The 18,716-nt window shown below is 55.4% G+C and overlaps 1 long non-coding RNA gene across 1 annotated transcript in view; it reads left to right on the forward strand.

Annotated features, from left to right (window-relative positions):
- LOC309642237 overlaps window positions 1-18,716 on the forward strand; it is a 1,144,662-nt gene that overhangs the window by 369,799 nt on the left and 756,147 nt on the right. The window lies entirely within an intron of this gene.

Raw genomic sequence — 18,716 nt, forward strand, 5'->3', positions numbered from 1 at the left:
GAGAGCTGGGGGCTGTCACATAACTGTGATGTGGACACAGGTGTGGGCTGTCACATACCTGTGATGGGGAGAGAGATGGGGGCTGTCACTCACCTGTGATCAGGAGAGAGCTTGGGGCTGTCACCCACATCTGAAGGGGAGAGAGCTGGGGTCTTTCACGCACCTGTGATATACAGACAACTGGGGACGGTCACACACCTGTGATGTGCAGACAGCTGGGGGCGTTAACATACCAGTGATGCGGAGAGAGTTGGGGGCTGTCAGGCACCTTTGATGCGGAGACAGCTGGGGGCTGTCACATACATGTGATGGGGAGACAGCTGGGGGCCGTCACTTACCTGTGATGGGGAGAGAGCTGGGGGATATGACACACCTGTGATGGGGAGAGTGATGGGGACTGTCACATACCTGTTGTGCTGAGACAGCTGGGGGCTGTCAAATACCTGTGATGCTGTGACAGCTGGGAGCTGTCACATACCTGTGATGGGGAGAGAGCTGGGGGCTGTCACACACCTGTGATGGAGAGAGAGATGGGGAATATCAAACACCTTTGATGGGGAGAGAGCTGGTGGATGTCACTCACCTGTGATCAGGAGAGAGCTTGGGCTCTCACCCACCAGTGAAGGGGAGAGAGCTGGGGGCTTTCACGCACCTGTGATATGGAGATAACTGGGGACGGTCACACACCTGTGATGGGGAGAGAGCTTGGCGTTGTCACATACCTGTGATGTGGAGACTGCTGGAGGCTATCATATACCTGTAATTCAGAGAGAGCTGGGAGCCGTCACTCACCTGTGATGGGGAGACAGTTTGGGGCTATCACACACCTGTGATGGGGAGAGAGATGGGGACTGTAAGATACCTGTGATGCTGTTACAGGTGGGGGCTGTCACATACCTATGATGGGGAGAGAGCTGAGGGCGGTTACTCACCTGAGATGGGAAGAGAGATGGGGGATGTCAGTCACCTGTGATGGGGAGAGAGCTGGGGGCTGTCAATCACCTGTGATCAGGAGAGAGCTTGGGGCTGTCACCCACCTGTGAAGGGGAGAGAGCTGGGCGTAGTCACGCACCTGTGATATGGAGATAGATGGTGACGGTCACACAACTGTGAGGGAGGGAGAGCTGGGGGCTGTCACACACGTGTGATGGAGCGAGAGATGGGGACTGTCAAACACCTGTGATGGGGAGAGAGCAGGGGTCTGTCACATACCTGTGATGTGGAGACAACTGGGGGCTGTCACATACCTGTGCTGGGGAGAGAGGTGTGGGCTTTCAGGCACATGTGATGCGGACACAGCTGGGGGCTGTCACAAACCTGTGATGTGGAGAGAGCTGGGGGCTGTCACATACCTGTGATCGGGAGAGAGCTGGGGGATGTCACACACCTGTGAAGTGGAAGGGATGGGCAATGTCACTACCCTGTTATAGGGAGAGAGATGGGGACGGACACACCTGTGATGGGGAGCGAGCTGGGGGCTGTCACTCACCTATAATGGGGAGAGAGCTGGCAGCTATCACACACCTGTGATGGGGAAAGACATGCGGACTATCAAACACCTGTGATGGTGAGAGACGTGGGGGCTGACACATACGTATAACGGGGAGAGAGCTGGGGGCTATCACATACCTGCGATGGGGAGAGACCTGGTGGCTGTCACATACCTGTGATGTGGAGACAGTTGTAGGCTGTAACATACTTGTGATGGGGAGAGAGTTGAGGGGTTGTCAGGCACCTTTAATGCAGAGACAGCTGGGGGCTGTCACATACATGTGATGGGGAGACAGCCGGGGGCCGTTACTCACCTGTGATGGGGAGAGAGCTGGGGGCTGTCACACACCTCTGGTGGAGCGAGAGATGGGAACTGTCAAACACCTGTGATGGGGAGAGAGCTGGGGTCTGTCTCATACCTGTGACGTGGAGACAACTGGGGGCAGTCACACACCTGTGATGGAGCGAGAGATGGGGACTGTCAAACACCTGTGATGGGGTGAGAGCTGGGGTCTGTCACATACCTGTCATGTGGAGACAACTGGGGGCTGTCACATACCTGTGATGGGGAGAGGGTTGGGGGCTTTCAGGCACCTGTGATGCGGACACAGCTGGGGGCTCTCACACACATGTGATGTGGAGAGAGCTTGGGGCTGTCACACACCTGTGATGGGGAGATAGCTGGGGGCTCACACATACCTATGATACAGAGACAGCTAGTGGTTGTCACATCCCTGTGCTGTGGAGACAATGGCAGTTGTGACATACCTGTGATGGGTAGAGAGTTGGGGGCTGTTAGGCTCCTGTGATGCGGGGACAGATGGGGGCTCTCAGATACCTGTGATGGGGAGAGAGCTGGGATTTCTTACTCACCTGAAATGGGGAGAGAGCTAGGGTCTGTCAAACACCTGTGATGGGGAAAGAGATGGAGACTGTCAGATACCTGTGATGTGGAGACAGCTGGTTTCTTTCACATACCTGTGATGCACAGAGAGCTGGGGGCTGTCACATACCTGTGATGGGGAGACACCTGGGGGCCATCACTCACCTGTGATGGGGAGAGAGCTTGGGGCTGTCACTCACTTGTGATGTGGAAAGTGATGGGGTCTGTCAATCAATATTGATGGGGCTAGAGCTGGGGGCTGTCACCCACCTGTGAAGGGGAGAGAGTGGGGAACTTTCACACCCCTGTGATATGGAGACAGCTGGAGACGGTCACACAAATGTGATGGGGAGAGAGCTTTGCGTTGTCACATACCTGTGATGTGGAGACAGCTGGGGGCTGTCACATACGTATAACGGGGAGAGAGCTGGGGGCTATCACATACCTGCGATGAGGAGAGACCTGGTGGCTGTCACATACCTGTGATGTGGAGACAGTTGTCGGCTGTAACGTACTTGTGATGGGGAGAGAGTTGAGGGGTTGTCAGGCACCTTTAATGCAGAGACAGCTGGGGGCTGTCACATACATATGATGGGGAGACAGCCGGGGGCCGTTACTCACCTGTGATGGGGAGAGAGCTGGGGGCTGTCACACACCTGTGGTGGAGCGAGAGATGGGAACTGTCAAACACCTGTGATGGGGAGAGAGCTGGGGTCTGTCACATACCTGTGATGTGGAGACTACTGGGGGCTGTCACATACCTGTGATGGGGAGAGAGTTGGGGGCTTTCAGGCACCTGTGATGCGGACACAGCTGGGGGTTCTCACACACCTGTGATGTGGAGAGATCTGGGGGCTGTCACACACCTGTGAAGGGGAAGGGATGGGGACTGTCACTCCCCTGTGATGGGGAGAGAGTTGGGGACTGTCAAACCTGTGATGGGGAGCGAGCTGGGGCCTGTCACTCACCTGTAATGGGGAGAGAGCTGGCGGCTATCACACACCTGTGATGGGGAAAGACATGCGGACTATCAAACACCTGTGATGGTGAGAGACGTGGGGTCTGTCACATACCAGTGATGGGGAGAGACTTGGGGTTTGTCAGGCACCTGTGATATGGAGACAGTTGGGGGCTCTCACATACCAGTGATGGGGAGAGAGCTGGGGGCTGTAACTCACCGGTGATTGGGAGAGAGCTGGAGGATGTCACACACCTGTGATGGGGAGAGAGCTTGGGTTTGTCACACACATGTGAGGGGGAGAGAGATGGGGATTGTGACTTACTTGTAATTGCAAGACAGATGTCGACTGTCAAACTGCTGTGATTGGGAGAGAGCTGGGGGCTGTCACTCACCGGGTATGGGGAGAGAGCAGGGGGATGTCACACACCTGTGATGGGAAAGGAGCTTGTGGCTGTCACTCACTTGTGAAGGGGAAAGAGATGGGGACTATCAAACACTTCTGATAGGGAGAGTGCTGGGGCCAGTTCCATACCTTTAATGCGGAGTAAGGTAGTTGCTGTCACATACTTGTGATGTGGAGACAGCTGGGTGTTGTCACACACCTGTGATGGGGAGAGAGCTGGGGGCTCACACATACCTATGATACAGAGACAGCTAGTGGTTGTCTCATCCCTGTGCTGTGGAAACAATGACGGTTGTGACATACCTGTGATGGGTAGAGAGTTGGGGGCTGTTAGGCTCCTGTGATGCGGGGACAGATGGGGGCTCTCAGATACCTGTGATGGGGAGAGAGCTGGGATTTCTTACTCACCTGAAATGGGGAGAGAGCTGGGGTTTGTCAAACACCTGTGATGGAGAAAGAGATGGGGACTGTCAGATACCTGTGATGTGGAGACAGCTGGTTTCTTTCACATACCTGTGATGCAGAGAGAGCTGGGGGCTGTCACATACCTGTGATGGGGAGACAGCTCGGACTTCTTACTCACCTGAAATGGGGAGAGAGCTTGGGGCTGTCACTCACTTGTGATGTGGAAAGAGATGGGGTCTGTCAATCAATTTTGATGGGGCTAGAGTTGGGGGCTATCACCCACCTGTGAAGGGGGGAGAGCGGGGGACTTTCACACCCCTGTGATATGGAGAGAGCTGGGGACGGTCACACAAATGTGATGGGGAGAGAGCTTTGCGTTGTCACATACCTGTGATGTGGAGACAGCTGGGGGCTGTCACATACGTATAACGGGGAGAGAGCTGGGGGCTATCACATACCTGCGATGGGGAGAGACCTGGTGCCTGTCACATACCTGTGATGTGGAGACAATTGTCGGCTGTAACGTACTTGTGATGGGGAGAGAGTTGAGGGGTTGTCAGGCACCTTTAATGCGGAGACAGCTGGGGGCGGTCACCTATATGTGATGGGGAGACAGCCGGGGGACGTTACTCACCTGTGATGGGGAGAGAGCTGAGGGCTGTCACACACCTGTGATGTGGAGAGAGATGGGGACTGCCACATAGCTGTGATGCTGAGACAGCTGGGGGCTGTCACATACCTGTGATGGGGAGAAAGCTGGGGGCTGTCACGCAACTGTGATGCAGTGACAGCTGGGGGATGTCAAATAGCTCTGATGGGTAGAGAGCTGGGGGCTGTCACACACCTGTGATGGGGAGAGAGATGAAGAATGTCAAACACCTGTGATGGGGAGAGAGCTGGGGGCTGTCACATAACTGTGATGTGGACACAGGTGTGGGCTGTCACATACCTGTGATGGGGAGGGAGATGGGGGCTGTCACTCACCTGTGATCAGGAGAGAGCTTGGGGCTGTCACCCACATCTGAAGGGGAGAGAGCTGGGGTCTTTCACGCACCTGTGATATACAGACAACTGGGGACGGTCACACACCTGTGATGTGCAGACAGCTGGGGGCGTTAACATACCAGTGATGCGGAGAGAGTTGGGGGCTGTCAGGCACCTTTGATGCGGAGACAGCTGGGGGCTGTCACATACATGTGATGGGGAGACAGCTGGGGGCCGTCACTTACCTGTGATGGGGAGAGAGCTGGGGGATATGACACACCTGTGATGGGGAGAGTGATGGGGACTGTCACATACCTGTTGTGCTGAGACAGCTGGGGGCTGTCAAATACCTGTGATGCTGTGACAGCTGGGAGCTGTCACATACCTGTGATGGGGAGAGAGCTGGGGGCTGTCACACACCTGTGATGGAGAGAGAGATGGGGAATATCAAACACCTTTGATGGGGAGAGAGCTGGTGGATGTCACTCACCTGTGATCAGGAGAGAGCTTGGGCTCTCACCCACCAGTGAAGGGGAGAGAGCTGGGGGCTTTCACGCACCTGTGATATGGAGATAACTGGGGACGGTCACACACCTGTGATGGGGAGAGAGCTTGGCGTTGTCACATACCTGTGATGTGGAGACTGCTGGAGGCTATCATATACCTGTAATTCAGAGAGAGCTGGGAGCCGTCACTCACCTGTGATGGGGAGACAGTTTGGGGCTATCACACACCTGTGATGGGGAGAGAGATGGGGACTGTAAGATACCTGTGATGCTGTTACAGGTGGGGGCTGTCACATACCTATGATGGGGAGAGAGCTGAGGGCGGTTACTCACCTGAGATGGGAAGAGAGATGGGGGATGTCAGTCACCTGTGATGGGGAGAGAGCTGGGGGCTGTCAATCACCTGTGATCAGGAGAGAGCTTGGGGCTGTCACCCACCTGTGAAGGGGAGAGAGCTGGGCGTAGTCACGCACCTGTGATATGGAGATAGATGGTGACGGTCACACAACTGTGAGGGAGGGAGAGCTGGGGGCTGTCACACACGTGTGATGGAGCGAGAGATGGGGACTGTCAAACACCTGTGATGGGGAGAGAGCAGGGGTCTGTCACATACCTGTGATGTGGAGACAACTGGGGGCTGTCACATACCTGTGCTGGGGAGAGAGGTGTGGGCTTTCAGGCACATGTGATGCGGACACAGCTGGGGGCTGTCACAAACCTGTGATGTGGAGAGAGCTGGGGGCTGTCACATACCTGTGATCGGGAGAGAGCTGGGGGATGTCACACACCTGTGAAGTGGAAGGGATGGGCAATGTCACTACCCTGTTATAGGGAGAGAGATGGGGACGGACACACCTGTGATGGGGAGCGAGCTGGGGCCTGTCACTCACCTGTAATGGGGAGAGAGCTGGCGGCTATCACACACCTGTGATGGGGAAAGACATGCGGACTATCAAACACCTGTGATGGTGAGAGACGTGGGGGCTGTCGAATACCAGTGATGGGGAGGGATTTGGAGTTTATCAGGCACCTGTGATATGGAGAGAGTTGGGGGCTGTCACATACCAGTGATGGGGAGAGAGCAGGGGGCTGTAACTCACCGGTGATGGGGAGAGAGCTGGGGTATGTCACACACCTGTGATGGGGAGAGAGATGGGGATTGTCACTTACTTGTAATTCTAAGACAGATGTGGACTGTCACACTGCTGTGATTGGGAGAGAGATGGGGTCTGTCACTCACTGGGGATGGGGAGAGAGCTGGGGGATGTCACAAACCTGTGATGGGAAAGGAGCTTGGGGCTGTCACTCACATGTGAAGGGGAAAGAGATGGGGACTGTGAAATACTTCTGATGGGGAGAGTGCTGGGGCCAGTTCCATACCTTTAATGCGGAGTCAGGTAGTTCCTGTCACATACTTGTGTTGTGGAGACAGCTGGGTGTTGTCACACACCTGTGATGGGGAGAGGGCTGGGGGCTCATAGATACCTATGATACAGAGACAGCTAGTGGTTGTCACATCGCTGTGCTGTGGATAAAATGGCGGTTTTGACATACCTGTGTGGGTAGATAGTTGGGGGCTGTTAGACTCCTGTGATGCGGAGTAGGATGGGGGCTCTCAGATGCGTGTGATGGGGAGAGAGCTGGGGTCTGTCTCACACCTGTGATGGGAAAAGAGATGGGGACTGTCAAACACCTGTGATGGGGAGAGACCTGGGGGCTGTCAGATACCTGTGATGCGGAGACAGCTGGTGTGTTTCCCATTCCTGTGATGTAGAGACAGCTGGGGGTTGACATATACCTGTGATGGGGATTAAGTTGGGGGCTGTCAATCTCCTGTGATGTGGAATCAGCTGGGGGCTCTCACATACCTGTGATGGTGAGAAAGCTGGGGCCTATCACTCACCTGTTATGGGGAGACAGCTGGGGTCTGTCGCACACCTGTGATGGGGAGACAGCTGGGGGTTGTCACTCACCTGTGATGGGGAGAGAGCTGAGGGCTGTGACACACCTGTGATGTGGAGAGAAATGGGGACTGCCACATACCTGTGATGCTGAGACAGCTGGGGGCTGTCCCATTCCTGTGATGGGGAGAAAGCTGGGGTCTGTCAGGCAACTGTGATGCAGTGACAGCTGGGGGATGTCAAATAGCTCTGGTGGGTAGAGGGCTGGGGGCTGTCACACACCTGTGATGGGGAGAGAGAAGAAGAAAGTCAAACACCTGTGATGGGGAGAGAGGTGGGGGATGTCACATACCTGTGATGTGGAGACAGCTGTTGGCTGTAACTTACTTGTGATGGGGAGAGAGTTGAGGTGTTTTCAGGCACCTTTAATGCGGACACAGCTGGGGGCTGTCACATACATGTGATGGGGAGACAGCCGAGGGCCGTTACTCACCTGAGATGGGGAAAGAGCTGAGGGCTGTGACACACCTGTGATGTGGAGAGAGATGGGGACTGCCACATACCTGTGATGCTGAGACAGCTGGGGGCTGTCCCATACCTGTGATGGGGAGAAAGCTGGGGTCTGTCAGGCAACTGTGATGCAGGGACAGCTGGGGGATGTCAAATAGCTTGATGGGTAGAGAGCTCTGGGCTGTCACACACCTGTGATGGGGAGAGAGATGAAGAATGTCAAACACATGTGATGGGGAGAGAGCTGGGGGCTGTCACTCACCTGTGATCAGGAGAGAGCTTGGGGCTGTCACCCACATGTGAAGGGGAGAGAGCTGGGGGTTTTCACGCACCTGTGATATGGAGACAACTGGGGACGGTCACACACCTGTGATGTGCAGACATCTGGTGGCGTTAACATACCAGTGATGCGGAGAGAGTTGGGGGCTCTCAGGCACCTTTGATGCGGAGATTGCTGAGGGCTGTCACATACATATGATGGGGAGACTGCTGGGGGCCGTAACTCACCTGTGATGGGGAGAGAGGTGGGGGCTGTGACACACCTGTGATGGGGAGAGAGATGGGGACTGTCACATACCTGTGATGGGGAGAGAGCTGGGGGCTGTCACACACATGTGATGGCGAGAGAGATGGGGAGTATCAAACACCTGTGATGGGGAGAGAGCTGGGGGCTGTCACTCACCTGTGATCAGGAGAGAGCTTGGGGCTCTCACCCACCGGTGAAGGGGAGAGACCTGGGGGCTTTCACGCACCTGTTATATGGAGACAATTGGGGACGGTCACATATCTGTGATGTGCAGACAGCTGAGGGCGTTAACATAAAAGTGATGCAGAGAGAGTTGGGGGATGTCAGGCACCTGTGATGCGGAGACAGCTGGGGGTTGTCACATACCAGTGGTGGGAAGAGAGCCGGGGGCTGTAACTCACCGGTGATGGGGAGAGAGCTAGGGGATGTCACACACCTGTGATGGGGAGAGAGCTTGGGGTTGTCACACACCTGTGATGGCACGAGAGATGGGGACTGTCAAACACCTGTGATGGGGAGAGAGCTGGGGTCTGTCACATACCTGTGATGTGGAGACAACTGGGGGCTGTCACATACCTGTGATGGGGAGATAGCTGGGGGCTGTCACATACCTGTGATCGTGAGAGAGCTGGGGGCTGTCACACACCTGTGAAGGGGAAGGGATGGGGACTGTCACTCCCCTGTGATGGGGAGAGAGTTGGGGACTGACACACCTGTGATGGGGAGCGAGCTGGGGGCTATCACACATCTGTGATGGGGAAAGACATGCGGACAATCAAACACCTGTGATGGTGAGAGACGTGGGGACTTTCACATACCTGTGATGGGGAGAGACTTGGGGTTTGTCAGGCACCTGTGATATGGAGACAGTTGGGGGCTGTCACATACCAGTGATGGGGAGAGAGCTGGGGGATGTCACACACCTCTGACGGGGAGAGAGCTTGGGGTTGTCACACACCTGTGATGGAGAGAGATATGGGGATTGTCACTTACTTGTAATTGTAGGACACCTGGGGGCTGTCACACTGCTGTGATGTGGAGAGAGATGGGGACTGCCTCATACCTGTGATGCTGAGACAGTTGGGGGCTGTCACATACATGTGATGGGGGAAAGGTGGGGGCTGTCACGCAACTGTGATGCAGTGACAGCTGGGGGATGTCAAATAGCTCTGATGGGTAGAGAGCTGGGGGCTGTCACACTGCTGTAATTGGGAGAGAGCTGGAGGCTGTCACTCACCAGGGATGGGGAGAGAGCTGTGAAATGTCACACACCTGTGATGGGAAGGGAGCTTGGGACTGTCACACACTTGTGAAGGGGAAAGTGATGGGGACTGTCAAACACTTCTGATGTGGAGAGTGCTGGGGCCAGTCACATACCTGTGATGCGGAGACAGGTAGTTGCTGTCACATACTTGTGATGTGGAGACAGCTTGTGGCTTTCACACACCTGTGATGGGGAGAGAGCTGGGGGCTCACACATACCTATGATGCAGAGACAGCTAGTGGTTGTCACATCCCTGTGATGTGGAGACAATGGGGGTTGTGACATACCTGAGATGGGGAGAGAGCTGGGGGCTGTTGGACTCCTGTGATGCAGAAAAATATGGGGTCTCTCAGATGCCTGTGATGGGGAGAGAGCTGGGGTCTGTCACATACCTGTGATGGGAAAAGAGATGGGGACTGTCAAACACCTGTGATGGGGAGAGACCTGGGGGCTGTCAGATACCTGTGATGCGGAGACAGCTGGTGTGTTTCACATACCTGTGATGTGGAGACAGCTGGGGGTTGACACATACCTCTGATGGGGAGAAAGTTGGGGGCTGTCAGGCTCCTGTGATGCGGCATCAGCTGGGGGCTTTCACATACCTGTGATGGGGAGAAAGCTAGGGCCTACCACTCACCTGTGATGGGGAGACAGCTGGGGTCTGTCGCACACCTGTGATGGGGAGAGAGCTGGGGGTTGTCAATCACCTCTGATGGGGAGAGAGCTGGGGCTCACACATACCTGTGATGTGGAGACAATGGGCTTTCTGACATACCTGTGATGGGGAGAGAGGTGGGGAATGTTAGGCTCCTGTGATGTGGAGAGAGATGGGGGCTCTCAGATACCTGTGATGGGGAGAGAGCTGGTGGCTGTCACACACCTGTGAATGGGAGAGAGCTGGGCATTGTCACTCACCTGTCATATGGAGACACCTGGGGACGGTCACACACTTGTGATTGGGAGAGAGCTGGGTGCTGTCACTCACTTGTGATGGGGAGAGAGATGGGGGCTGTCACATACATGTGTTGGAGTGATAGCTAGGGGCTGTCACCCACCTGTGAAAGGGAGAGAGCTGGGATCTTTCACGCACCCATGATATGGAGACAGCTGGGGACGGTCACACACCTGTGATGAGGAGAGAGCTGGGGGCTATCACTCACTTGTGATGGGGAGAGAGATGGGGGCCGTCACCCACCTGTGAAGCGGAAAGAGCTGCGGGCTTTCACGCACCTGCGATATGGAGACAGCTGGGGATGGTCACACACCTGTGATGAGGAGAGAGCTTGGGGTTGTCACACAGCTGTGATGGGGAGAGAGATGGGGATTGTCACTTGCTTGTAATTCTAAGACAGATATGGACTGTCACACTGCTGTGATTGGGAGAGAGCTGGGGGCTGTCACTCACTGGGGATGGGGAGAGAGCTGGGGGATGTCACACACCTGTGATGGGAAAGGAGCTTGGGGCTGTCACTCACTTGTGAAGGGGAAAGAGATGGGGACTGTCAAACACTTCTGATGGGGAGAGTGCTGGGGCCAGTTCCATACCTTTAATGCGGAGTCAGGTAGTTGCTGTCACATTCTTGTGATGTGGACACAGCTGGGTGTTGTCACACACCTGTGAGGGGGAGAGAGCTGGGGGCTCATAGATACCTATGATACAGAGACAGCTAGTGGTTGTCACATCCCTGTGCTGTGGAGACAATGGCGGTTGTGACATACCTGTGATGGGTAGAGAGTTGGGGGCTGTTAGGCTCCTGTGATGCGGTGACAGATGGGGGCTCTCACATACCTGTGATGTGGAGAGAACTGGGATTTCTTACTCACCTGAAATGGGGAGAGAGCTGGGGTCTGTCAAACACCTGTGATGGGGAAAGAGATGGGGACTGTCAGATACCTGTGATGCGGAGACAGCTGGTTTCTTTCACATACCTGTGATGCAGAGAGAGCTGGGGGCTGTCACATACCTGGGATGGGGAGACAGCTGGGGGCCGTCACTCACCTGTGATGGGGAGAGACCTGGTGGCTGTCACATACCTGTGATGTGGAGAGAGTTGTCGGCTGTAACATACTTGTGATGGGGACAGAGTTGAGGGGTTGTCAGGCACCTTTAATGAGGAGACAGCTGGGGGCTGTCACATACATGTGATGGGGAGACAGCCGGGGACCGTTACTCACCTGAGATGGGGAGAGAGCTTAGGTCTGTGACACACCTGTGATGTGGAGAGAGATGGGGACTGCCACATACCTGTGATGTTGAGACAGCTGGGGGCTGTCACATACCTGTGATGGGGAGAGAGATGAAGAATGTCAAACACCTGTGATGGGGAGAGAGCTGGGGGCTGTCACACACCTGTGATGGGGAGAGGGATGGGGAATATGAAACACCTGTGATGGGGAGAGAGCTGGGGGCTGTCACTCACCTGTTATCAGGAGAGAGCTTGGGGCTCTCACCCACCGGTGAAGGGGAGAGAGCTGGGGGCTTTCACGCACCTGTGATATGGAGACAACTGGGGACGGTAACACACCTGTGATGGGGAGAGAGCTAGGGGCTATCACTCACCTGTGATGGGGAGAGAGCTGGGGGCTTCACACACCTGTGATGGGTAGAGAGCTGGGGGCTGTCACACACCTGTAATGGGGAGAGAGCTGGGGGCTCACACATACCTATGATGCAGAGACCGCTAGTGGTTGTCACATCCCTGTGATGTGGAGACAATGGGGGTTGTGACATACCTGTGATGGGGAGAGAGTTGGGGGCTGTTAGGCTCTTGTGATGCGGAGAAAGATGGGGGCTGTCAGATACCTGTGATGGGGAGAGATCTGGGGTCTGTCACACACCTGTGATGGGAAAAGAGATGGGGACTGTCAAACACCTGTGATGTGGAGACACCTGGGTGCTGTCAGATACCTGTGATGCGGAGACAGCTGGTGTGTTTCACATACCTGTGATGTGGAGACAGCTGGGGGTTGACACATACCTGTGATGGGGAGAAAGCTGGGGCCTATCACTCACCTGTGATGGGGAGACAGCTGGGGTCTTTCGCACACCTGTGATGGGGAGACAGCTGGGGGTTGTCACTCACCTGTGATGGGGAGAGAGCTGGGGCTCACACATACCTGTGATGCGTAGACAGCTACTGGTTGCCACATACCTGTGATGTGGAGACAATGGACGTTGTGAAATACCTGTGATGGGGATAGAGGTGGGGGATGTTATGCTCCTGTGATGCGGAGACAGATGGGGGCTCTCAGATACCTGTGATGGGGAGAGAGCTGGGGGCTGTCACTCACCTGTGATGGGGAGAGAACTGGTGGCTGTCACACACCTGTGAATGGGAGAGAGCTAGGCATTGTCACCCACCTGTGATATGGAGACACCTGGGGACGGTCAAACACCTGTGATTGGGAGAGAGCTGGGGACTGTCACTCACTTGGGATGGGAAAAGAGATGGGGGCTGTCACATACATGTGTTGGAGCGATACCTAGGGCCCGTCACCCACCTGTGAAAGGGAGAGAGCTGGGATCTTTCACGCATCTGTGATATGGAGACAGCTGCGAACGGTCACACACCTGTGATGAGGAGAGAGCTTGGCGTTGTCACATACCTGTGATGTGGCGACAGCTGGAGGCTCTCACATACCTGTGATGGGGAGAGACTTGGGGTTTGTCAGGCACCTGTGATGCGGAGACAGCTGGGGGTTGTCACATACCTGTGGTGGGGAGAGAGCTGGGGGCTGTATCTCACCGGTGATGGGGAGAGAGCTGGGGGATGTCACACACCTGTGATGGGGAGAGAGCTTGGGGTTGTCAAACACCTGTGATGGGGAGAGAGCTGGGGGCTGTCAAACACCTGTGATGGGGAGAGAGATGAAGAATGTCAAACACCTGTGATGGGGAGAGAGCTGGGGGCTGTCACATACCTGTGATGTGGACACAGGTGGGGGCTGTCACATACCTGTGATGGGAAGAGAGCTGGGGGCTGTCACTCACCTGTGATCAGGAGAGAGCTTGGGGCTGTCACCCACATGTCAAGGGGAGAGAGCTGGGGGCTTTCACGCACCTGTGATATGGAGACAACTGGGGACGGTCACACACCTGTGATGTGCAGACAGCTGGGGGCGTTAACATACCAGTGATGCGGAGAGAGTTGGGGGCTGTCAGGCACCTTTGATGCGGAGACAGCTGGGGGCTGACACATATATGTGATGGGGAGACAGCTGGGGGCCGTCACTCACCTCTGATGGGGAGAGAGCTGCGGGATGTGACACACCTGTGATGGGGAGAGTGATGGGGACTGTCACATACCTGTTCTGCTGAGATAGCTAGGTCCTGTCAAATACCTGTGATGCTGGAACAGCTGGGAGCTGTCACATACCTGTGAAGGGGAGAGAGCTGGGCGTAGTCACGCACCTGTGATATGGAGATAGATGGGGACGGTCACACACCTGTGATGGAGGGAGAGCGGGGGGCTGTCACACACCTGTGGGGAGCGAGAGATGGGGACTGTCAAACACCTGTGATAGGGAGAGAGCTGGGGTCTGTCACATACCTGTGATGTGGAGACAACTGGGGGCTGTCTCATACCTGTGATGGGGGGAGAGTTGGGGGCTTTCAGGCACCGGTGATGCGGACACAGCTGGGGGCTGTCACACACCTGTGAAGGGGAAGGGATGGGGACTGTCACTCCCCTGTGATGGGGAGGGAGTTGGGGACTGACACACCTGTGATGGGGAGCGAGCTGGGGGCTGTCACTCACCTGTAATGGGGAGAGAGCTGGCGGCTATCACACACCTGTGATGGGGAAAGACATGCGGACTATCAAACACCTGTGTTGGTGAGAGAAGTGGGGGCTGTCACATACCAGTAATGGGGAGACACTTGGGGTTTGTCAGGCACCTGTAATATGGAGAGAGTTGGGGGCTGTCACATACCAGTGATGGGGAGAGAGCTGGGGGTTGTAACTCACCGGTGATGGGGAGAGAGCTGGGGGATGTCACACACCTATGATGGGGAGAGAGCTTGGGGTTGTCACACACCTGTGATGGGGAGAGAGATGGGGATTGTCACTTACTTGTAATTCTAAGACAGATGTCGACTGTCACACTGCTGTGATTGGGAGAGAGCTGGGGGCTGTCACTCACCGTGGATGGGGAGAGAGCAGGGGGATGTCACACACCTGTGATGGGAAAGGAGCTTGGGGCTGTCACTCACTTGTGAAGGGGAAAGAGATGGGGACTGTCAAACACTTCTGATGGGGAGAGTGCTGGGGCCAGTTCCATACCTTTAATGCGGAGTCAGGTAGTTGCTGTCACATTCTTGTGATGTGGAGACAGCTGGGTGTTGTCACACACCTGTGATGGGGAGAGAGCTGGGGGCTCACACATACCTATGATACAGAGACAGCTAGTGGTTGTCACATCCCTGTGCTGTGGAGATAATGGCGGTTGTGACATACCTGTGATAGGTAGAGAGTTGGGGTCTGTTAGGCTCCTGTGATGCGGCGACAGATGTGGGCTCTCAGATACCGGTGATGGTGAGAGAGCTGGAATTTCTTACACACCTGAAATGGGGAGAGAGCTGGGGTCTGTCAAACACCTGTGATGGGGAAAGAGATTGGGACTGTCAGATACCTGTGATGTGGAGACAGCTGGTTTCTTTCACATACCTGTGATGCAGAGAGAGCTGGGGGCTGTCACATACCTGTGATGGGGAGACAGCTGGGGGCCGTCACTCACCTGTGATGGGGAGAGAGCTGGGGGCTGTGACACACCTGTGATGGGGAGAGTGATGGGGACTGTCACATACCTGCTGTGCTGAGACAGCTGGGGGCTGTCAAATACCTGTGATGCTGTGACAGCTGGAAGCTGTCCCATACCTGTGATGGGGAGAGAGCTGGGGGCTGTCACACACCTGTGATGGAGAGAGAGATGGGGAATATCAAACTCCTTTGATGGGGAGAGAGCTGGTGGATGTCACTCACCTGTGATCAGGAGAGAGCTTGGGCTCTCACCCACCAGTGAAGGGGAGAGAGCTGGGGGCTTTCACGCATCTGTGATATGGAGATAACCGGGGACGGTCACACACCTGTGATGGGGAGAGAGCTTGGCGTTGTCACATACCTGTGATGTGGAGACTGCTGGAGGCTATCATATACCTGTAATTCAGAGAGAGCTGGGAGCCATCACTCACCTGTGATGGGGAGACAGTTTGGGGCTATCACACACCTGTGATGGGGAGAGAGATGGGGACTGTAAGATACCTGTGATGCTGTTACAGGTGGGGGCTGTCACATACCTATGATGGGGAGAGAGCTGAGGGCGGTTACTCACCTGAGATGGGAAGAGAGATGGGGGATGTCAGTCACCTGTGATGGGGAGAGAGCTGGGGGCTGTCAATCACCTGTGATCAGGAGAGAGCTTGGGGCTGTCACCCACCTGTGAAGGGGAGAGAGCTGGGCGTAGTCACGCACCTGTGATATGGAGATAGATGGTGACGGTCACACAACTGTGAGGGAGGGAGAGCTGGGGGCTGTCACACACGTGTGATGGAGCGAGAGATGGGGACTGTCAAACACCTGTGATGGGGTGAGAGCTGGGGTCTGTCACATACCTGTCATGTGGAGACAACTGGGGGCTGTCACATACCTGTGATGGGGAGAGGGTTGGGGGCTTTCAGGCACCTGTGATGCGGACACAGCTGGGGGCTCTCACACACATGTGATGTGGAGAGAGCTTGGGGCTGTCACACACCTGTGATGGGGAGAGAGCTGGGGGCTCACACATACCTATGATACAGAGACAGCTAGTGGTTGTCACATCCCTGTGCTGTGGAGACAATGGCAGTTGTGACATACCTGTGATGGGTAGAGAGTTGTGGGCTGTTAGGCTCCTGTGATGCGGGGACTGATGGGGACTCTCAGATACCTGTGATGGGGAGAGAGCTGGGATTTCTTACTCACCTGAAATGGGGAGAGAGCTAGGGTCTGTCAAACACCTGTGATGGGGAAAGAGATGGAGACTGTCAGATACCTGTGATGTGGAGACAGCTGGTTTCTTTCACATACCTGTGATGCACAGAGAGCTGGGGGCTGTCACATACCTGTGATGGGGAGACACCTGGGGGCCATCACTCACCTGTGATGGGGAGAGAGCTTGGGGCTGTCACTCACTTGTGATGTGGAAAGTGATGGGGTCTGTCAATCAGTATTGATGGGGCTAGAGCTGGGGGCTGTCACCCACCTGTGAAGGGGAGAGAGTGGGGAACTTTCACACCCCTGTGATATGGAGACAGCTGGAGACGGTCACACAAATGTGATGGGGAGAGAGCTTTGCGTTGTCACATACCTGTGATGTGGAGACAGCTGGGGGCTGTCACATACGTGTAACGGGGAGAGAGCTGGGGGCTATCACATACCTGCGATGGGGAGAGACCTGGTGCCTGTCACATACCTGTGATGTGGAGACAATTGTCGGCTGTAACGTACTTGTGATGGGGAGAGAGTTGAGGGGTTGTCAGGCACCTTTAATGCGGAGACAGCTGGGGGCTGTCACATATATGTGATGGGGAGACAGCCGGGGGACGTTACTCACCTGTGATGGGGAGAGAGCTGAGGGCTGTCACACACCTGTGATGTGGAGAGAGATGGGGACTGCCACATAGCTGTGATGCTGAGACAGCTGGGGGCTGTCACATACCTGTGATGGGGAGAAAGCTGGGGGCTGTCACGCAACTGTGATGCAGTGACAGCTGGGGGATGTCAAATAGCTCTGATGGGTAGAGAGCTGGGGGCTGTCACACACCTGTGATGGGGAGAGAGATGAAGAATGTCAAACACCTGTGATGGGGAGAGAGCTGGGGGCTGTCACATAACTGTGATGTGGACACAGGTGTGGGCTGTCACATACCTGTGATGGGGAGAGAGATGGGGGCTGTCACTCACCTGTGATCAGGAGAGAGCTTGGGGCTGTCACCCACATCTGAAGGGGAGAGAGCTGGGGTCTTTCACGCACCTGTGATATGGAGACAACTGGGGACGGTCACACACCTGTGATGTGCAGACAGCTGGGGGCGTTAACATACCAGTGATGCGGAGAGAGTTGGGGGCTGTCAGGCACCTTTGATGCGGAGACAGCTGGGGGCTGTCACATACATGTGATGGGGAGACAGCTGGGGGCCGTCACTTACCTGTGATGGGGAGAGAGCTGGGGGATATGACACACCTGTGATGGGGAGAGTGATGGGGACTGTCACATACCTGTTGTGCTGAGACAGCTGGGGGCTGTCAAATACCTGTGATGCTGTGACAGCTGGGAGCTGTCACATACCTGTGATGGGGAGAGAGCTGGGGGCTGTCACACACCTGTGATGGAGAGAGAGATGGGGAATATCAAACACCTTTGATGGGGAGAGAGCTGGTGGATGTCACTCACCTGTGATCAGGAGAGAGCTTGGGCTCTCACCCACCAGTGAAGGGGAGAGAGCTGGGGGCTTTCACGCATCTGTGATATGGAGATAACCGGGGATGGTCACACACCTGTGATGGGGAGAGAGCTTGGCGTTGTCACATACCTGTGATGTGGAGACTGCTGGAGGCTATCATATACCTGTAATTCAGAGAGAGCTGGGAGCCATCACTCACCTGTGATGGGGAGACAGTTTGGGGCTATCACACACCTGTGATGGGGAGAGAGATGGGGACTGTAAGATACCTGTGATGCTGTTACAGGTCGGGGCTGTCACATACCTATGATGGGGAGAGAGCTGAGGGCGGTTACTCACCTGAGATGGGAAGAGAGATGGGGGATGTCAGTCACCTGTGATGGGGAGAGAGCTGGGGGCTGTCAATCACCTGTGATCAGGAGAGAGCTTGGGGCTGTCACCC

The sequence above is a fragment of the Balaenoptera physalus genome (genome assembly GCF_965194825.1).
Source record: "Balaenoptera physalus genome assembly, chromosome: 14".
In the NCBI taxonomy this organism is placed as follows: Eukaryota; Metazoa; Chordata; class Mammalia; order Artiodactyla; family Balaenopteridae; genus Balaenoptera; species Balaenoptera physalus.